The following is a 23,349-nucleotide window of genomic DNA, read 5'->3' on the forward strand; positions in this document are numbered from 1 at the left end:
GACTCATGCTAGCGGGTTGCATAGCATTCTCGTAGGCAATGCCACTGGGGAATGGAGCAAACGGTAGATCAAAGCTCTGAGAGATAAGAGTTGGCTTCAGTAAACAGTGAACCTCAACGGTTATAGATAAAACTAAAGGCTCCTGAACTCTGGGATGGTTACCATGTGCGCAATGGGTCAGGCGATGCTTGAGTCCAAACAGAGGTTGCGTGAACCAAACAAATTCTGTCATTTACCAAATTTCAAAACATTTAAAGATAATTCAAATGCTTTCTGTTATGTTGACATAAATATAAAGTTCCTTACTTTAGAAACTAGTGGAGTTCATTCATGGTGCACTCTTCAATAAAATGGCTCATAAGATTACAAGACTGCAGCATCTGTTGTCATTTTCATATAGCGAGAAAAGAATAATAAAAGCACTTAGCATTGATATCACAAAAGTTCTTGTGATATCAAAGTCACATTAAAAATACATGCATTTATAAATTTATGTATTTAATTAGTTAAATAAGTCTATTTAAATAAAAAGGAAAATATAAATACAAACAGAAAAAAATAATAAAGACAGAGAGAGAGAAATTTAAAAAATAAATGTAATTAATAAATACAAAAAAGTTTTAATTAGTCAAATAAGTCTATTAAATAATGAAATTTGAATAAAATGTTAATTAAAAAAATAAATTACAATAAAAACATTTTATTTTATTTTATGTTGTTTATTACATGAAGAAATTACTATAAATAAGTAAACATTTTACAGGTGGACACTACATTATGAAAGTATTTTATACAACAAAGATTATTGGAGTATATTTTACAAAATAAAATAAAATAAAATAAAAACAAATATTTAAATGTGTTTGCAATTTCTTTGTTATATAAATTTACTTGCGATTTCTGAGAGAAAATTATTTCACCACCTTTTTTTCCAGTTTAAGAGCATGAAAAAAAAAGTGACATGGCCAACTCAAAATTATGCTTTTTGAAGTGAGAGGTAGACAACAAATTAATTACAAGAACTTTTTGGCCAGAATACTTCATATATATGCAGAATGAATTTGTTGTCCAGCTGGAATGAAGTACTTGAGTTAAGAAAAGTTGTTATAACTGCAGGGCTATTATCATTGAGGATTTTCTTCACTGAAGGGGTTTGTTGTAACCGGCTACAGGGCTCTGGCAAAACACACAGCCTTCCACAAGCTCATTTTCTCTGCCATAGGAGGAAGTGTTAGTCCTCCGAGTGCAGACAGCTGCTGAGCTCTCCTTGCCTGCCAGGCTACAGATCTAATGATTCGCATCAGGCCGTGAACGCATCTTTTAAAACACAGCAGACGGTCAATGCTAAAGTTCACTTCAGCAGGGGAACTTCCCAAACAGTTTACAGAACAAACAGCTGCTTTTCATATGCAGTTCATTCATTTCTTTATTTCATGTTCGTATAAAACAGTCGATCCTTATTCAGAGTATGCTAACACCATCGTGGAGTGAAGACCACATCCTCGGTTACGCTTGCACTGTAATGTGTCACATCTGTCCAATTTCATGCCAAAAAAAGAACGGGGGGTGGGGGGGGAACTGGCCTCGGGCCCTGGTTTCTAAGAACACAAATCCATATCTGTGACGGTACTTTTCCACAATAATGGGATCCAAACTGCAGAACCTTGTTTTGGGCCTCTTGTTTTGCAGTCGTGCCAGATGCACTGCAAAGCGAACAAGTGTGTGCTTTTGCATTGATGTGCAAGAGTTTAAGGTGGTAGAAAAGTGGTACTGTGAACATCAAAGAACAAAACATACTCTAGGGAAGTAGATTAAAGCTTCATTTCAATACAATACAACTTTAAGTAAGTATGGAGTTAAACATGTCCATTCATCAGTAGTGATTATTTTCACAGCTTTGATGCTATGCATATGTTATTATGAGCCATTCTGTAAAATATGTAACAAGGTCCAAGCTCAGTTTCTCCAACCAAGGGGTCAGTGGCCTGAAACAGGTAGAAGACCCCTGGTTTAACAAGATTCTCAGTGAGCAAGTTATTTAAACAGTGAACAAATTGCGATTTAATGGCATGATGTTTGAAATCCAACACTTCCCTTTGGGTTTTCTTACCAGCGCAGTAACGCAAGAATTCATGTTAAGTATGTATGTGTACATGCATATGTTGGCATAGCATCTGCATTCTTGAACAGAGTATTTTTGTGGCCTTACTCTAGCAATCACAGAGTCGTCAAGCTTCATTATTCACCGGTGTACTTCCTGAAGTGATTGTGGGCATGCAGAGCACTTAGTCTGAGTTAATGGAAAGACAAAGATTCTGTCCTCCAGGGGGACCTCAGTCCCTCTGATCTTCTCCAGGATTCATATTTCACAAACATGGGCACCAGTCAAACAGTGATTCTAAAAATACCATCCACCACCCCTCCCCTGCTCAACCGTAGTGAGCTGGGCATCTATAGACAGTGGATATAATACAAAACCAAATCTATTCCCAAAATACACCAAGAAAGTCAGATGAGAGGAAACGACTACTATATACACTCATAGAGGTTAAAAATCTGAGTCCATTAATTGTGCATGGACTGAGTGAAGGAATAATCAGCTTGGCTGCTGTGATGTGCTTGATAACTGTATGAGCAACCCGGCTGATGGACGGACTCGATCACATGACTGCCTGAAAGCCTCTGCTCTATTTCCCAGCAGCACTTAGTAATGGCCATGACAGGAGTTTAATACATCAAAACAAGTATGAACCACATCCACTAGGCACATATGCACCGTCTTTGTTTTGCATGTTGCCTTGATAAAGTGGAAAAAGTGCAGCGGTTCAACATAGAGCCTTCTGGGTGTTTCGGAGCCAAACGGAAGACCGATCATAAGTTTAAAAATCCCCACAGTTACACAGGTTCAGCCAATGACTGCTGCACTCTCGCTGTTGCAAACCATTGTAAACATCATAAGACTTTCATTTGACATCTGAACGGTCTGAATCAGTGCATGCCCTGTTTTCCGTCTGCAGGTTGAAAGGCGCATAAAAAGCCATTAAAGCAGAAATCGTAGTTCTATTCAATTCAATTCATGTTTATTTGTATAGCAATTTCACGATACAAATCGTTTCTACATTATATTTAGTAGTAGCTTATCAGTTCTGTGTGTTGCAACTATTTAAGGAAAATATCTAATAATAGAATCGTTTCTGAAGGCAACAACCCAACAATAAAAGTACTGTTTGTGTCGCAAATATTAAATTTTTTCCACCACCTTATTAAAAAAAAAAAAAAAAAAGAGTGATCCAGCTGGTAAGATGTTGGCGATTTGTTTATGAGATGATAATGTTTACTGGATCTCTCACTCTAGTCACATGAAGTCCGGGTCATTGGTTAAAATTTCCCAACTGACGCAGCTCATGCCTTCTCATTAACCAAAAATAAGCATTTAGGACTGCTATGCGCCTTCTCCAATTTTAGTTAAAAAAATTATTTCACTTTATACATCAAAATGTATTGCAAAAAGTGTTCTAGCTCTTGAACAACATACTGAGAAACACTAGATTGAGTTAAAAGTGACAAAACAGGATTTTCTTGCTCTTTTGATATAAAAGTAATGTAATACTGTATTTGGAAATACATTAACGCTCACAACTTTCCAATGCAAAAATTGGTTATTCATTAAAAATCATGAACACATTAACATATGTCTCCTCATATTTAACTATCAATAGCCATTCAGTTTTCAGCATTAACTGGAGGTAAGCCAATCAGAGTCAAGGTTATTTACATATTGAAGCCTTAAAGGTGCAGTAGCACAAAAAAGATGTTTAATTATAAAGGTAACAGAAAGGATCACGCAAAATTAAATTTTGTTTTAATTAAATGTTAGAATTAAAATATGGTTCCTTTAAGCAGAAAGTCCTGTTTATTGGGTAAAAGAAGTGCAGTGGTGCTGCTTGTGTACAGCTGTGATTGCTTTGCCCTGTGAGCAGCGTTTCTGATAACCTCCTATGGAGTCTCAGTGCTGATCGAGTCGTCAAGCCGCAGAGGTCCTGAGGGGTTTACACAGAAGAGAAATGACAGAGGAAATGAAAAAGCAAAAGTGCAACAGTCAGGCATCTGCTTTGAATAAGACTGAACAGTTGTTCCTTTAAACAGCACTGAACTAGCTGCAAAACCATGACAGCTTCATCTAGATCTGAAACAGGCAGAGAATGTTGGACTCCAATTAGGGAAGGAAAACTAAAACTTGATTTTCTTTTTCCTCAAACCCAAAGATTTGCCATCAATCAGCACTTAACAGACTGTTCAGAACCAGGGCCATGTGTTCAGTGTGGCCTAATTTTTGGAAACTGCAGTTCACCCCCAGGGTGATTTGGTGGAGAGCATAATTCTGTTATCTTCTATGAACATTTCAGTTGTCTCTGTTAAGAGTAATGTTTGCTGAGAGGTAAACTGAGGTCAAGGTGAAGGTCTTGTGGGGAAATCCAGCTGTTCTGCCTCTGACAAATGTGCCTCTCTGGACAACTAGTTGACTATAAAGACCTTTTTATTGAGGATGTTTTAGGGTCACGTGTACAGCTACTAAATGCAACTTTTCTATAAGTTTACTGACAAAAAGTGAACAATATAACCCCCTACTACATAAAACATCAAAGTCCTCGAAAAAGTGAATAATGTATTATAAAACGGGAACGCTGCTCACAGCAGGCGATTTGAAATCTAACAGTAATTTTATTTAAACTGAATGTTCAATGCAGTGAATTTGTAATAAAAGGCAGAAGGCACAAGGCCTTTTCCAATTTCACCCATACAGCATTTTGTGACAGACTAAGTTTTTCAAATGTAGGCCTACACAATGCTTCAAAAGACATTAACCCTGAATTACAAAATCAAAGTGATTTAGATCATTGTAACAGTAGTTAATTAAAAAATAATAATAATGTTCATCTCAAAACTAACACAGTTTCAAGTATTAAAGCTACAATAAACTTGAAAGGTAAAAAAAAAAAAATCTAAATAAACAGTTATTTTCATATCATTAATATACTTTTATTACATTTTGAATCAGTTTTTATTTATATATTTGCTTTTTTATATTTTCAATTAAAGTTTGAGTACTTTTAGTCATTTTTATTTTATTTTTAAGCATGTCAATATAGTTTCCATTCGTTTATTTCATTTCAGTTGTCGTTTCATTTTGATAAATTGAACTAAATGAAAATGAGAAGTGTTGCCTTGGAAACTCACCAAAATAAAATAAAGTAAGTTGTAGTTTTTTTATATTCGGTTTTCTTAAAAGTTTATTTTATTTCAAGTAATGAGAATTTTTTTTATGGTTTTAGTTTTGGTTAACTATAACAATCCAGGTTTACAGTTCTCACAATGCTTCTGGGTTTGAAACCTTAAGGACTATAGCTAAGAAGTCCTAGAAACATTCAATTAAACATTTTCCCAATGAATCATTCATTAGGCTCATAGTCCGGGCACATGGATTGATTCCATGATGCCATTTACCTTTTAAGTACTTGTATTATCTAAATTCATTTGCATCGGGCAGTGTCCGAGTCAATAACAGCTTTCCTACATACTAAAACTCCAACACAAATTGCCATCTGCATTAGAGAAAGCAACTTAATAGACAGAGCATTTACATTTTGACTCTAAAGGTGGAAACTCACCCAATACGATGCAGGATGGATTCCCACCTTCAGTACAACCTTGACCTCATACAACACCAAAAAAGACTAAGCTAGCTCAATACATAAGTTATAAATAAACTGAGAACAATACAGGAGGAAAATGGAATGCTACAGAGAAAAAAAGAGAGCGAGACAGAGACCGATCAGCAGAGTAAACTAAAATAAGGCCCTTTCATGGTCTCACTTTGAACCAGATCCATGTGTCCCTGAGTGCTGTGTGGCCCACTATGTGGGTCAGAACGACAAGGCACATCTTCAGTACATCTCGCTGCCTGTCACAGGCTTTGGGCTGTGAGGTCAGGAGGTGATGAGCTCTCCGTCAGAGCCAAGCACACAGCAGTCTAGTGTCACCCAGAGACAGGCCCCCATTGTTCTGCAGGCAGACCAGACATTTACTGAAAACCTGCATGTCGTCTGCTGCAACAACAGTCCTTCTTGATTTCTGGACTCATTCCCCTCCCATTCCCCATGGCCCAATCCATCTTCCATTGAAATAAATCCAGGCTTTAGGCAGTGGTGCATGGTGTGAATGTCAGAGGGAGTTTGGAGAGACAGTCTCGAGGTCTGCACCCTCAATGTTTCGCTCCGTTGAAACATTTGGTGCGTCACCGCTAATAAATCACAACACAAGAAGCTGGGAAATAGGGCGGATCAAGCCGCAACTAGACCACCAGCATTAAAATTGACATTGTTAACAAGTCAAAAAAGTTGGGAACACTGAGATCTTAGGTCACACCTCTGCAGTTCTACCATAATTAGCAAGATATCATAAATTAGACATTTCCGGACCTTTAGAGATATTTTAAATCCTATAATCCTATGATCGCCAGAGGAATGCGTTGGCTTATCTGCATATTGAACTCTATCCTCTCTGATCCACAATAAAGCTCCTTTTAATCAATATAATGGCTTTTTTTTTTTTTTGCAAACAATGTGCCCCTTAATGTGATAATGGTCAACAGGCTGGTATGTTGAAATAATGACTGTTGCTTAATAAATCCCTGAAATAAGCAATTTAGAGTAATCCAAGGCTAGACAATAATATGCAGGTTATGGTGACATTCACAACTGTCCTGCAAAGTACTATTGGTCATGTTATGAATTGAAATTTAAAAGTCACATTTAAAGACAAAAATGATCAATGACTTTCATTGTATTGACAAAAATGGTTCAAACTTCAAAAAATCTATATAATAAAGAAAGTTAAAACTACAAAATATCTATATAATAAAGTCAATGAGCAATACAGTTTTGTAACAACATGAATGTGCCTAAATTTGAGAGATTTTCATTTCAGCATTTGCTCCAACTTAACCCCTTTAAAGGAAACAGAACAAACTAAAAGTACCAAATGCAACTGGTTATCGAGTATCAGATATCACTACCCTACCCATAAAAACTGCCAAAAACTCCCTCTTTATAAAGAGTCAAATTCCAAATAAATCAAGGCCCACTCACATTTAAAGCTCACAGCCTAAATGGCCCACAGAGCCAGTCATAATCCCCACCAACCCCAATACACACACAAAATCACAAACTACCCCCTTCACTTTGTACTTCGCTCTGTACACCTCCACACTCTTAAAGCCTCTCTACAGCACAGCACACGCGCCCCCTCAATTATACAGGGATTAGATGCACTGCAAGATGGGAAAAAATGCTTTAGTACATAGCATCCTCTGCACTTTAAATGCTGCAACCTGAGTTTATGCATTTAATACAGATCAAGCAAATGAGGTCTTGAATCACAAAGAGAGGGTGTAGTAACATCCAACTTGGAACATTAATGCCTTTCTCTGAATTTTCATGAGGCTACATTTTGTAAAGTTTAAATGACAGTAACCAAATTAAGGAGTAAAGCTAATTTAATGTTTAATGAAGTAAACCGATACCCATATATTTACACTGGGTCAGTCGATTTTAAATCGCAGCAGCAGGCCCAAATTTCAAGATCTTTAGCAGATGATTTGGTTTGGACCACAGTAAGATGCTTCTGTTACATTCTGGCTACAGTTAAACTATTCCATATGAGCGTTCCTCACCGCCAAGTGGCTGTTCATGCAGCACACTAACCCAGTTTTCTCAGTGGCCCCTGATCCTAGAGTGGAGGGTTACGTCCAACAACAACAAAAAATTAACATTGTCTCATGGCAAACATTAGAGCTGAGCAAATACACTAGGACTCATAGCACAAGCTGGGCATGTTCGCTTCACCTGATGACAGCAAGCCATTGAGCAACAACTTGTGTACACAGGAGCTTGAAAAATACCCCGCAATAACTCATCTCTCACCCTCATTCTTTCCATCTAATGTCCCATTGTCAAAGGCAGGGCAGGTACTTTGTCAAAGGCACACCACGGTGTTCTAATTTAAATGGCCTTTAAATAAAAGGGTGCGAGTTTAGTTTGCAAAACCCTGTAAAACATGGAGATAGAAATCATATCCCATATAGGGGCAGGTGTTAATGTGTGCCAACTGGCAAACAGCCAAAAGCTTTGGAACGCCATGCCACACAGTTGTTGGAAAGTCGGGATCAGTGTATATAGTTAATTTAGCCTATAAATGGGTGTGTTTGCAAAATCTTGTTGACCCTATGGACTCAACTTGATTGACCTCATCCCATTGGGAAATGGAGTATCAAGGCACACAATCTAAAAAAATACTGTGTCTTAAAATAGCTTGAATCATGGATCATGGTTGGACAAGCTAAAACAGGCGTAATAGAACACTATTCATTCTTTCATGTTGGGAAAATCTGAAAACTCACTGTGAGAACTGTCAAATACAAAGCAGGTTTGTATTTAGGGGTCTTAAGTAGATTCATCTTCTGCCACGGGGTAAACAGTAGGGAGAGGATTCCTATGGGACCGTCATTGCTACATTCTGCAGGTTTCATTCACATGCTGACTCTCCAGTCATATGAAAATGTAGGTCAAAGTGGAATAAAGCTTAATTACTACAAGTAATATGCTCAGTCAGAGATTTTAAACAGATTTGTTATCTGGTTGGCCAGTTAGTAAAATGAGTTCATAAAGACCAGCAACCCTTATCTGGCTTTCAGATAATGAAAACTCAAATTATACGCAAAGAAAACATCCAAGAGGAAACTGTTAAGAAAACTGATACAATGGATAATTACATAACATTTGGGTTTACTTCCCATTAAAAAGGGGTTTAAATGGCAGAAGTCATGGTGAAAGGAGGAAAGGAGACGATGAGAATGGAAATGAGAGGCCTGCCTTTCAGAACAATGACACAAAGTCAGTACAGAGGAAATGACACGTCAGTCACTGAAAAATGGGAAGGTCTGAATTCAGCCATTTGAATAGTATACAAATGTTTTAGCATATATTAAATAGTAATTGGGATGCTAAAACCTACTGGCTAATTTCATACTACATGAAAAGTTAAAAGATGACCTACACTGAGCATGACTGATGCTTTCGAATAATCCCTCATGGCATCGCATGAGTCTTTTAAATTCCCCTAGATAGAAACGTCTGCAATACATAGTCATTTTATGACAGCAACATTTATGAATAGCACTGTACAGTCATAAAACTTGCGTGTGAATTCCTAGGAAGGAGGAATGCATAGGATCTCGGGACCATACATCAGGAGACCCACGCATATGTATGACTACATCAATAACAGATGTTACATGTCTCCAAGTTATCATTGTGGCATGACATGGTTCAAGAGAATGGGACAAGAACACAGCTTTTTACCAGGAGTAACTGAACAGCCATGTTGGGATGACTCTTTTGGCGTAAATCAAATCCTGTGGAAAATTGTGCAACAGTCATCTCTACAGAGACCATGTCAACACCATGCTGCATTACATATGATTTTTGAAAACAAAGGTGCTGGTCACACTTCCACAAAGTATTCTGACTTCTCCAGCTAATAAGGGTGTTTCACTTCTGAGGAATAGCTACTTACAACTAATAACGTCCCAATGCCACAGTTGCCTCCTCCTGAAGCCATTAACTAGAGCAAATGGCTGCGAAATGATATTTAAGATAGAGATATGAATACCTCATATACCCTCATCCAAAGCCTTGGGCATTATGATTATTATATAACAAAGATCTCACAATCTTTCCCAGCTTGAACCTTTCTCAATAATCACCAATCTCTGCAGTCACCTCAGAATGAAGTCCATGCAGTCTGTTTCAAGTCTGCCACCTTAGATAAAAAAAGATGGGGGGTGGGGGGTTATTCAAAGGACTTGAGTTTTTAGCTGTGGGAGGTGGCGGAAAAAGTTAATAGGACGTGTGGTGAGGAACTTCTATGAGGAGCAGGCTATTTGTAGATGAAAGGGAGAAAGGACGAGTACAGGCACAATTCTCTTGTCTGCCTGTGGCATTGACGCTAATATACACCTTTGCTCTCTTTAACAATGTCCCTGAATGAGGCTGGCTCACCTGTATGCTTTAATGGATGGTGCTAAGCCTACAATTTTAATGGAGCAAATCACAAGCAATTAGCTTTACGAGGGCCTGTGTGAGGAGCATCAGCCATTAGAGACAAGTACAATAAAGATTCTTTCATTAGCTCCAACTGTGGTTAATTCTGTAGCGCTATTAGAGGAAACGAAAATATTCAGGGTTCATAAGACAAGTAGTTTAAAGATACTTTCAATAGTGGTGTCTTGTGGTATAAGACATGATGGGCTGTCAGTGGCCACACTTAAAAAAAGGAGCAATAAGTGGCACAACAAGCTACTTTCAAATTACCAACTGTTTCCAATGAGTGAAACTTTGTTTAATATTTTGCTATGTAATGCAATGACATGTATATTTAAATGTGGCTAATTTGCCAAATACTTCTTGGGGCCACTGAAGTATGTGAACGTGAAGTACGTGGAGGACTAAAAAAAAAAAGTTGTCAGGTGACTCTTTAAATAAATCCAGGTGGTTTGTGCAGTGCTATGAATGACAGTTTGCATAGCTGAATTCAGAAGTGTTTGACGTGTGTTGCCTTCTAGAAGCATGAGCAAACATTGCGCACGTAAGAAGGGGCATGAAAGACATGCTCTGTGATATTCTGCTGAAGCACACATAGTGAAGATTTCTTTGGAATATGTGTGCTGTGGAATATTCAATGGAACTAATGGATTTCATGAACGGTGGTTTGATTTGTGGATTCACCTGCAGCAGGAAATAAGCGATTTCCTGATAATGAAAACCCCACTCCTTCAGGGTTACATTACATCAGTGGCAAGAGTTTACAAGGGGTCACAAAAACAAGACACCTGAAAAAACAAGCGAAAACAAGAGGATTGTACAAATAGAAGTCTTATTTTGCAGAGGCCTCTGGATCAGGGCAAAAAAAAAAAAAAAACCATGCTTACGGTATTTTGAGTTGAACTAAGCCAGGCGAAACAAATCATATTTATAGCCGCTCATCGCAAGGCAAATAAGCCAAATTTATCGGTGTAGACAACTTGGTCAAATGTGTAGACAGCTCCTACAAAAAGCAAGGCTATTTCTTGAGGGTGTGTCTTTCTAAAGCTTCTGATAAACTATTGCTGCATGTCGAGACCTTGCTGAGCCATATGTGTGGTGTGAACATCCTTGAATGAGGAATGGTATGACGTCAAGATCATTCAGAAGTGCAAGACAGCATAAACACTTCCATGAAACTTGTGACTCATTACAAAGACCTTAATTTTTGGGCAATTTTTTTTGTCACTGTATCTTACAATGAGCTTCACAGATACAATCAAAATGATTGAAACAATGATAAAGACATTTTATGCCATGTTAGAATTTTATCGTGTTACATCAGTTTTCAAACAGCCCAAGGTCAACTTGTGAGTCAGCTGATGAGTGATCTGAGCCAATCCCACGTTTTCATCAGGCTTGTTGCCACACGATGGGCGATGTGACACTGGCATGTTGTCATTTTTGCAAACCCGCATGACACATAATAACTTCCGATTTGCCTCACAGAAAAAAAAGGGTTTTACAGCTTTCATAGGATAAACACAATTTTCCATGCATCTGGAGTGTGCCCGATTACACCTGCTGTGTGGATAGTGAGCTTTACCTGAACAGGAAGCCCTTAAGAGATCCACTGCCATGGTAACAAAGTCACCAGGTGATTAACAGCAATGATGATCATTCATCAGTGCTACTGCAGCTACCATTGTTCATTAGCAGCTGTTAACTCGAATGATACAGCAGAATATTTCCCTCAGTGTAGCTTTCTCAGTGCGGCACTCCCAAACTTAAGTGAGTCAAACCCAACATGACCTTACCAACCAGTGGCAAGGCCAGATTCACATAGCAAAACTTGAGGATATGTGATTAGGCAAACACTCTCTGTCTTTGTGCAGCATACTAGCTGAACTTAATTGCGGAAGTGGTGCAAGGGGCCAGCTGTGGACTGAATCAGCTCGTGTGCTGACAGTCAGAGGGAAGTTTAAGGCTCGTAACGTGGTTAATCTGAAAGCAGCAGCAACCTCCATTGAGAGCTTGCTTCCTACAGGATGTGACTCATGATTGTGAGAATGTTTGAGGTGCAGTTACAGATTCACATCCGGCAGTATGAGCAAACAGCACTCTCACACAAAAATGCAAAAAATGTGTAAATATTGCAAGAATCTCGGGTATATAGTTCTGGTTTAATTAGCTGACAATCAAACTTAGTTAGTATCCAAATCAATCAAGTAAAAATGCAATTAACCATGAGTGTTTATGGGACAGGATGCAACAGGAAATGCTTGCTGTCACTCTCAAACATGGCCACTCCCCTTTCCTTCTGATCCCATGAGTAACTCTTTAGCTGCGTCCGAAATTGCTCCCAATTTCTAAATGGTGCATTATATGGGGTGTCGCACATTCTCTTATTATTTCTTAATCACTGCAAACAACATGACAGACTAAGATTTATTATAGAATTTTACTATCCATGAAAAAAAGTTTGTAAAAGCTGGTAAAATATGCATCTATAGTACAAAGTCAATTTATTATTAATACTATTAATACCATACCATCATTATTTTCCATACCTTAATATTCTACAACTATCTGTTCTATTCAGAATTCATTCTTGTTCACTTTCACCCCATATAGTGCACTATAAGGCATTCGCTACACAGGAAATAGTGAATGATGCAACACTTATCTTACTGTAGTGATCTTGATGAGGATGAAGATTTCACCTGAGAATGAAAGCAGCTGTGACTGCATAACAGAGGTAAGCACTGGTCGCAGGATATAGCTACTGGAATACAGCAGATTGGCAATGAAACAATCCCTTATAAAGAAACAAGGCTTGCATTGATTACGTATTACATTAATTACAGTTTTAAAGACTTTAAATCCCATAGACATAAAGAGGTTAAATACGTGTAATCTGAGACGTTGGGTAATGAAGGACATCTGAGCTCTGATCACAGTTGCAGAAGTTGTTGAAAAATGCAAACATTGATATCAATCAACAGTCACAAAAACAAAAAAAATACATTTGAAGAAATACATTTTTGGCATTCCATATGGGCTGAAAAGAGCAAAGGCCATTTGGCTGAAGCATGGGGTGAAATCCCATGGGGTTCCCTGACCTGACCTTTTGTTGTCCTTTGCCTGTCCATAGACATTTAGGCCTGACTCAGGGCTGACGCCATGAGGAACCTGATAGGCCCCTAAGCCTTTTTCTTTCTACCCCTCACCCATACATTCAATCAGTCAAGGCAATATGTCATACATCTACACATGGTGCTGGTTAGAGCAGAGCCACCCCCAGGGACGGGGGCAACTAGAGGTATCAGGCTCCTGACTAGTCACCCCTGACTAGTGTGTTGAGCTGTAGCTTTCAAGCACATTACAAGCAATGTGATCACTCAAGAAAGTGGTAAAGTGTGTCCTGGCTTTTATTAACAACACAGAAACCCCTACAGGTTTCTCTTATACTGTGAAAAAAAGACCCTTTCTAGATGATCTGCATTCCACTAACCTTCTCTCTCAAGAGAGAGGGGTTTACGTAGTCAGAGCATGCATATAGAGTGGTTTTAGTTATATATTCATTGCTATATAAAAGGCAGAGACTGTGTTCTCTGAAGAGTCTCACATTTTCTGGAGAAAGAATAATGACTGCAGTGATCTGACCAACTCTCCTACTGTGCCTATTATTGGGAGATTTGGTTGTAGGAGCCAGTGAGTTTGAGAAGCCCATTTTTCTTGGAGTGATTTGAAGAAGATTACAGCCTGTGTATTTAGGCCTAAACTCAAAGAAAAGGGTTTCTGAGATTATGGTCTGCATTTGTAATTGCGCTCTGTGTGGTGTGATCGGCTCCAGTGGTCAAGTTTTGCACTGGCCTATAGTTTAGCTGTCAGGACTGACCCTCAAAAGCACAACTATTAACTTCATTACAAACAAAGATGAACAAAGGGAAATCAAAATGCACAGGTCTTTGTCTGTAACTTCTAAAGAAATGAACGCGGCCATCATGTTTGAAAGAGTTCCAAAAATGAAACTCATGACTTCTTAATGCAAACTTGCATGACTTACTTTCCCATGTGCATTTTCCCATGTGCATTTTCCTCATTCAATGTGCATTTTCCTCATTCAACCTACAGGTAAAGGGGGCAGACAACGTCAAGATACCATAAAAAAAAAAAAAAAAAAAAAAAAAAAACTCACGCCTGCCCTATATTCAGTCTTCGACAGAAAACACACGCTTGTTTATCATTGTTGGCAAAGAGGGTTGTGATACATTTGTAATAAGCAGGCAGCTGCAGTGAATGCTCACCATGTGTATCACAGAGCACACTGTTAACATGTTATGTTAACAAAAGATTTTGAAGTCTTTAAATCATTCACAGGGAGGTCTGCCTAGAGGTTTCCCAGCAGTAAATAGATTTCACATTTAAAGAACTGACCATAATAGTTACTAACCTGTATATGATGCATTATATCTATGCAGGAGAGTTTGTTCTCCTCTCTGAACAATGGGACTCTTGTGACCCCCTCAGTCCTAACAAGTGGATCGCTTCACCTCTTTGGGCACTGAATCTAAACTGATGACAAGTATGTGACCGCATGAAAGTTAATATGCAGTGCCGATTCCTTCGATGAGAAAAGCAAGTCATGGGAGAGAAAATCAAGTTTGTAAACTAGAAACAAAAACATGAAGACTAATACATTTTTTTAAATAAATGTTTCCTGATGATTATATACAATATAACAATCCCTAACAATGATGATTAAAGTTGATGTCTGTTGCATCACCGGAAACCCAGTGTCAATAATTACAAAAGCTAAATTTAATCCATAACAAAAAAAAACATTCTCTGCCAGTCTGACTGAAATGTGTATATTCATAATCCCTATGATCACACAAAGGAATTGATGAAAATCTGCTGCCCTTTGACAAGCCTTAGTAATCTCCTTAGATCCTTTTCATGTAATGACTGCTTTTCTACACAGCTGGGACGAGTCAAGACAGAAGCCTAACATTTTCAGTTAAAGAAATGTATTTTTTGTTGATCCATTTGATCTTAGCAGTAAAAACTTACAAATAAAAAAAACCTATCAAAAGTCTTTAAAATGTCATTAATTATGTATTGGCATTTCTGCCAAGAAACCTCCATACTCAAGGGGGTGATAGAGTTCAATTTGTCTGTGCACGTCAACCAGTTTGCTATTATTCAAGCAAATCGTAAAAAATGTTTTCACTTTGTAATTCTTCAAACTGTCTCTTTGTCATGACAGTACTTTCTCTGGAAGACTATCTGTGTAAAAAAAAAAAAAAAAAAAAAAAACCCTGTCTGAGTTTTTGCTAATGCACTATAGCACCCCTCACGTAATTTTCCCAGATTAGCTCGCTGGACTGAAAAGAATGCAGGAGAAAGGGTAAGGGTGGAGAGAAAGGAGAGTACTTTGGATTTCTGCCTGGAGTTAGCGCCCATTGCCCGGGGAGTTTATTAGGGCCCTGTAAAGGGAAAGCACCACTGAGCGCTCAGCAGAGCAGAGCACGGTTCAGCAGAGGTAAATAAGTGGCGCTCAAAATGTAAATCACACGCTGCTGACACCTTTGTCCCACATGAGAGTTATTTATAGGAACCGCCGAGAGAGAGGTTGCAAATGTTATAGAGATACAATCAGGGATTGATATGCTTTTTCTCAATTTCCCAGAAATATCTGAATAAATACAAAGCAGGAGTAAGAGAGGGAACATAATCTTGCAGGGTGTATGATAAAGCAATGGGTAGACATCAGTGCCTCCTTTATCCTTGAACAGGAACACTGATAACCAATGACTGCTTCAAAGAATTTAAGATAAGAAAGCTGTTTGGACGCTTGCTCGAGACGGGCTGAATCTGCAACTTCCAACTAGAATGCTGGGCCTGGATAATGTCTTCATCTTCTACCTCTGAAATCAGAGAGGCTTATGAGTGTGAGTGAGGAACAGGAACAAAGTAAGAAGAGTCAGAGTGACTAATAAAGCTTAGATTCATCTTGATGCGAAAAAAAAACCTCCAGCAGACGGGAATATGCTACACCGCATTCGCATAGACTCAGAGGCGACAAACTCTCCTGTCATGAAGTGCAAGCCAAGGCACGGCAGGTGTAGGTGAGTCAATGAATTAACTGGCTCTGAAAAACACCTGTCTGTTGTCTGGATGAATCAGGCCTTTTTATCAGTCTAACTTTCTCAAGAGGCTCCAAAACACAACTCAACCACATCCTCCTCCATAGCCCTATCAAACTGACTCACCACTTTGTCTACAGAAACCAGGATAACGAAGAGCTAAAGCTCATTACATGTTTGCCATCCTGCCCTGCGGCATCACCTGAAGGGTCCTCCATGCTCAAAGACCCAAGAGTTGTAACCTTTATCTGTGACTGATTGTTTTCCTTGTTTACACAAAGACTATGCACATAGACCACACAAAAGAACAGCTTACTGTTATTTTGAACCCCGGTGGTAGCATGCTAGTAGGTCTTTGTTTGAAAAGGGGGAAGACCAGTTGCGATAACCAGGAAATTTCAGTTCTTCTTGGATCTTCTTTTGTAAAGAAAACTTTACAAAACTGAGTAAGTAACGGTTAATCACCGATTTGACCACAACCACCCTGCATGTGTCTGCAACTCAGCAAGGAGGAAATTGTGTGGAGACAGGTGTTTTTATACCTGGAGTACAGTAAGCAGGTTTGAGGAGCATTAAACTGAGAAAAGCAACATTAACCAAAGGTAACCTATGATGACTCTTTTTCTTCACATTGTACTTCTACACTATTCTAGGCCATCAATGTGGCGTGCTCTTACATAAACACTGCATACTATGAGCACCCTGATGTGCAACTGAGAAAACAAGGTGTTGAATGGTGAAAATGTTATTCCCTCAATTGGCACAGCTTTCCTACATAGCTGAAGAAGGTGGACTAAATGTGCTACAGCTAGTGGCAACATCATTTGCATTTGAAATGACCCATTTGAGACAATACTTTTTGTCGAATGTGCTAGTCATGAGACCTTTTGGCGATGTGTCAAGCAGAGTTCAACTCTATGCAAATGCATAAAGATGTGATTTGGGCAAATACCAATAAAGAGTGGAGCTCACATGATATACCTCCTAGCACAGTTAGGTACGACTAGGTCGAGAAAGAACACCTACTAACAACCAAGTGAAACTTGGTTGACTTGCAAATTCAATCTTTGTCAGTCCTTTTCTCCAAGAAGTGGGATACATCTATGCACTTCAAATGAGTAAAGTTAAATTCATTGGACGAACATCAAGCTTGAAAGTAAAGCGGAACAAAGCAGCAGGCATTGCTGACCCATCTAGGTCAAAGTAAGTGTTTGTAACCTCTGACAGCACAGAGTGAGCTTCCTCATCAGATGTGTTACACACAGGAAGCTGAAGGCTTCCTTTTCCTTTTTGATGATACAAATGCAAAGACAGAATAGACAGCAGCAAAACAAGAACATCAGACAGAGCAAGAGAGCTGCAGAGAAAATTGAGATGCTTCGTCAACTGAGGTCCAAATTCTTGAATGTTATTCAAAGTAGCACAGTTGGTCTATTAATAGGCATGCCGTTGACAATGTAGAACTCTGCTAAAGTAAAAATTGTAGAATATCAGACAGTACAGTTAATAATGAAATCTTGGGAAACAAGGCTTTCAGTCAATGACGTAACAAGCTTTATGGTGCTCAGGGTGTTCACTGATCATCAGGGCTGCCTCAAATCCATTAAGCCTGTAAGTGGAGTGAATATGTTTGTTCTTGCAATCACAAGCCTCGGAGCAAAGCGTACCAGATTAGGGCATCAGGCCTGCATTCCTTCGGCTTGGGAGAATCACATGTGAAGCGTCACGGCACTGCCATTCCGACTGGCTCTGTCTGGAATCAGAAGAACTCGAAGCTATGAGGACGGCCCAAGAACAAGAGCTCAGGGCTTCCACTTAATACTTTCCAGTGGTACTATCTTGCATTCTTTCTGACTTTTGCTGCCCATTCCTATGGCGTACAGTGGACAATGAGAGCAGAGAGGATGTCACATGAACAATAGTCCAGGAATTATTTTAGACAACAGATTTTAGGTAACACTGGAGCTCTAGTGAGGGATTTTTTTTTACACAATACAAAACTGCTTTGTATGCAGAGTGAGCATTTGAGCACTATGAAGATGGAGGTGGACTGAATGTGCATTGAATGTTTTAGACTGCCTATCCTCTTCACATTTATACACACACAATGAAACCAAGAGTAGTATTATCTACATATGTGGAACATAATTTAGGTCAGACGGACGGCCACTGGTGCTCATCTCTCCTTTAACCAAACTAACCTATGCAGGGTCACAGACAGGTCACCATCACGTGGGAACGTCCAGCAAGGCAGGAACCAGCCACCTGACTGTCACATTCCACACGGGAGAGGCAGAAGACAGAAAAACTGCCACAAGGGAAGGAATGTTGAAGGGTCATTGGGGACATAGTAGAAAGTAGTTGTATAAGAAAATGGATTCACATTTTTCAAAATTTCAGGTGAAATACACAAGAATAGTATTCATAGAACAAAAATCACTATCATTTCACACTGAGAATCAAGTGGAGGTGTGCGACAGTCAACCAGATGGATTTCTATAGAATTTACTGTAATAAATTGCATAACTCAACCAATCAGAACAGAGCTTGCCACATCGTCAAAGTCTAAGTGCAATATCCACAAATCGTGACTGTGCCATTTGAAAATCGGTATACAATGACATAGGAGGGTCACCGTGACCAACATAGAGCGTCAATGTACAGTTGGATACAACAGCTGAGCTGAGACTGTGCCACACTTCTTGGTATTTTTCATTCCTGAAGCTCATGTGAGAGCTAAAACATTCCCTCGGGCAAACTCTGCCCCATGTCATTACCCAAAACTGTCTGCTCCAGTTCTGACCATGGATTGCTACGACAGCGGCAGATGAGGTGTGGCTATTTTTAGCTTGTAAATGGGGGAAGAAAATCAAGATTCTGGAATAAATGAATACTTTTTATTTTTTGCATGGACAAGTATTCTTGCTACCTGTCTTGGGGTTACTGAGAGGTGTCCAGAATGATGTGTACTACTGCAGTGGATGAGCTAAGCTTGCTTGAGCATCCCGAATTAAGTCAACCTCCAGCAGGAGAGGACGTCCTAGTTTTTCACCCACAACAGGAGGTTTAACACAACCTTGGAATGATGTAACAGACCCTGACAACCCAATAAACATCAGCTCTCGTTGATATAGCTCAGGCTACACCTCTAGCACTGCATTTATAAAGGTGTGACAGTGCTAAAATATCCCTGACATTTAGCAGAAACAGCCTGCCGCAGCACCAATTAAACAAGACGCATTCCTTCGAACAGAGTGGAACACTATCACATACCTGTAATGAGATTTAGAAGAGAGAGAAAAAACAGCCGTTTCAGAAAATTCCAGACTTTCTTGGAAAAATTAGCATGTTAAACATTCACATTGGTCTGATGAAAGAACAAACTCAGTTATAGCCAGGTCTGCTACATATCCGGAGTTGTTTTACTTTTACAGACAACTTATGACATGATCTGCACATGAAATTGATCTATACACTTCATAAGTCTGAGCTCTTAATTAACGACAGAGAAGTAGACTTGGCACGAAACATATTTCACGGAAATCTGTAAATGCAAATGCTTCAAGCTATGCAAGCTCAATTTGACACGTCTATTTTACACTGTGCCTAAAGGTCTTCAGGACTTTTTGTTAACCATTTCAGCCATGCACTGAAAAACAAACCTACTTCTTATACTTAACAAAATCCAAAAAATTGTACATCCGTACAGCTATTCTGAGCTTTCAGCTTGGTTTGTGGTTGGGTGAGGCAGACAATACTAGAGAGAGCCTCATTCTATCGAATGTCCCCCTCCATTACGTTTCTTGTACTCTTTTAAAGCTGACGTCCTGCCACAAGAATTCAAAGAATGTGAACGCGAAACAGCCACTGAAATCTGGGAGAAGCTGTGGGTCCAACCAGCCCACTCTGCAAAAAGCCACTTCAAGAGCAGCCTCTAAGATGCTCGTCATACAGGATACAAGGTTTACATGCTTCCAAATTTAGGGTATGCTACGTCATCGGAATTAAATCACAGAATTAAAAACTGAACCCAGGCCGAGTCTTTTGAACAGCCAGAATCAATCTGACAATAACTGCAATCAATTTGACTAACTAATCAGCATATTATGCATGTAACTGGACTAACAATTTTAACTGATTAGCAACACCTTTTAGAAATATGTGCATTAAATGATGATGACGCACAGCTGACAACAAACTAGAACAAATAGGGTCAGTAGGGTGAAGGTAATTAAGGGCGAGCCTAAATGGTAAAAGCACTATGTGCATGTTTAAACATCATCTTAAGAGGCTTATTGAATAAAATGAGGGGCAGTTAGGACAAGGGGCTGAGGTGAGCAATGAAACGTGAGGAATTTATTGCCCTCCCATTGTGACCTTTAACACACTTACGCTACCTACAAAACCACCAGCACAGAGAGACAATGATGAGACTGTGAGAGATCAAACCAGATTTTCCTCAACTCTTGAAACTTGAATTACAGTGTTCCATATCACATGCTATAGATCAGGATCTCAAAGAGGAGATGAGCAAAGTGTTGCAGGACTGGGCTCCAACAAGCCACAGCAGGCAAAAAAACTCCATGTCAGAGTCAGAGACAGACGAGCAGCTGTATGAGATTACGCATTCTTTTGGAAGGAGTACATCCTGCTTTACATTACCTGTGAATTATTTACAGTGGATCTCTCTTTTAGAGAGTTACTATGCAGGCATACACTAACTTGCTTGTTGCGATACGCTACTCAGACCATTTGCTGAAAGTAAGCTGCATTCAAAAATGTCATGGTACTGACATCACAGCCATTAACATATAACATATATTCATTAACAGTAAAAAATAAAATGCTACAAAAGTTTAAAATGCTTTACAGAGCAAATGTCAAGTTATCACATGGAGCGAGGCTGAGAGGAACTGACAGACTCAGTAATGGGAAATAGATTTATTATGAATCTAGTGAGAAGTGAAACCGCAACAGCCTCCAAACTTGAGCGGAAGGCAAGACGAGAATCTCTTTAAGGAAAGTGCTGTCAGCGTATGTGTTGAATGCACACATTTTCTGCTTTGCATACACTTTTCTGTCATTGTGCAACTGTAGATGTTTAAAAAAAGATTTCCTAGGAAAAAACATTTGATTCACATTAAGTAGAGATAAAACAGTGCAAGTGAAACTTAATGCCAATCAGATAGCATCTAACAATGGCGCAGCCCTCAGTATATTTCCATTTACAGTGACATCTTTTTTTCCTTCCAGCCCATGTAAGACACAATGGATAAACCAACATATACATAGGCCAGTACTGTAAATGAGGAAGGAGATCAGCGCTTGCACATGAAGGAAGCGTTGCTCCTGTCTTTGTCTTTCTCACTCCTTTGGAAAAAAAATGGATTTCAACAATGAAAAGGGAAACGGCTATGGCTGGGATCCATGGGATTGGATTTCTTCCTCAACTTTTCCCCTAACATCCTCTGCATTATTCACAGATGACGACACTCTCTCTGGGGCATGTCTCTTTTAAACCGACCCGGTGTTTAGGCACCTCCTGCACAAATTCCTGCACTGTGCTATCTCACAGCTAGCATATGGTGATAAGGCTGATGGCGCGACAGCCGCACGGTTTTAAATAGTTTAGGGTCAAAACCTCAGGCAGCAACTTGCATCTGGATCAGAGTATACATTTGTGCAGCAAGTAAATGTATGAACATAGATAGGGCACTGTGTGAGTGTGTGCGCATGTTTAGACAACTAATTGCAAGTGGTTTCCATTCCTCATGTCTGCTGGAAAAGCTCATGAAGAAAAAAAAAGTGTGATGTGTGGAGAAGTGGATGCTAACCAGCTTACACAACATTAGGGAACTAAAATCACACCCAACTTCACAATTTTATTTTATTTTTTTTACAAAAAAACAGGTAAGAGAATATTAGAGTGAAGATGAGAGAACATACACGAATCACAAAGAAGAAAATGTGAGTGGTACTTGCTTTTCTTCAATGGTTTTATCATCTGAAACTTATCAAATCACCAAATCTCTCTTTTAACAGGCCACACAATTTGAAGTATCATCAACGTTTGTAGCACAAACTGTGTAGGACAAATTACACACCATTGTTTAATACTGAGGGTCAGGGGTTTGTTAACCAAGTATGAGTAATACTATGTAGTGCTTGCTAAGTGAAGATTATCACATCCAAATTATTATGACTGCACCCTGCTTTGTTTCAGCTCTGTAACTATTTGGCATTTTAGGAAAACATTTGGCAGAGAGATAGATGGGAATGAAGTGAAAAGACGGAGGGGGGACTGAATTCTTGCTCGCCCTTTCATGTCTTTACTATTATAATTCAGCTGAATAGAAAAACAAAAGTGTAAAGGGATGCCTCGGCCCTTGCTCGCATCTCCCTGAATCCATGAGGAATGAATTGGGGGGGGGGGGGGGGGGGCTTTGTCATCCTACTAGCTCATCTATGATTCAACACATACCAAGGCTATTAGCTATTAGGACAAGAGAGACCCATTTTTAATCCAATAAAAATATTCAGAGTGATAAGGATTTACTGATGCATGCTGGGTAACCAAAAGCACTATTCAAACAACTGATAGCACAATTTTAAGTAACTTGCTACTAAATACGTTTTAATTGCATTCTAATGGAGGAACTGGAGAACATTAGAATTTCAGACAAATAGAAGGAAACGTTTGAGTCAATCCATGGAAAGAAGCGAATTCCCAAGTGATCTCAAATGTGAGAAAAAACAAGCTCGGCAGATGAATCATCTCTGGGAAATAAAGCGGTTTAGATGTCTCATTAACAAAGTTGACTAGATAATCTTCTTTCCTCTTCCACATCCAAGAAGAGTTTCTTTTACTGACTTCAAATCCGTTACAACTACTAAAGCTTAGTGAAAATGAAAGAGCGAGAGAGTGAAAGAGAGAGAGAGAGAGTGGGGGCGGACACAAAGCAACCCTCCCTGATGTCCTAGCATTGCTCACCCCTTGATTCTTTTCCTGTGCACTCCCTTTGTCAAAGCAATCTGAGGGTTTCCAGTGGCAAGACCTC

General features: G+C 39.2%; 1 protein-coding gene across 15 annotated transcripts in view; it reads right to left on the bottom strand.

Moving 5' to 3' along the window:
* LOC109071192 (serine/threonine-protein kinase WNK1-like) overlaps window positions 1-23,349 on the bottom strand; it is a 70,270-nt gene that overhangs the window by 42,497 nt on the left and 4,424 nt on the right. The gene's annotated exons all lie outside the window — the stretch shown is intronic.

This window comes from Cyprinus carpio, chromosome B4 (genome assembly GCF_018340385.1).
Source record: "Cyprinus carpio isolate SPL01 chromosome B4, ASM1834038v1, whole genome shotgun sequence".
In the NCBI taxonomy this organism is placed as follows: Eukaryota; Metazoa; Chordata; class Actinopteri; order Cypriniformes; family Cyprinidae; genus Cyprinus; species Cyprinus carpio.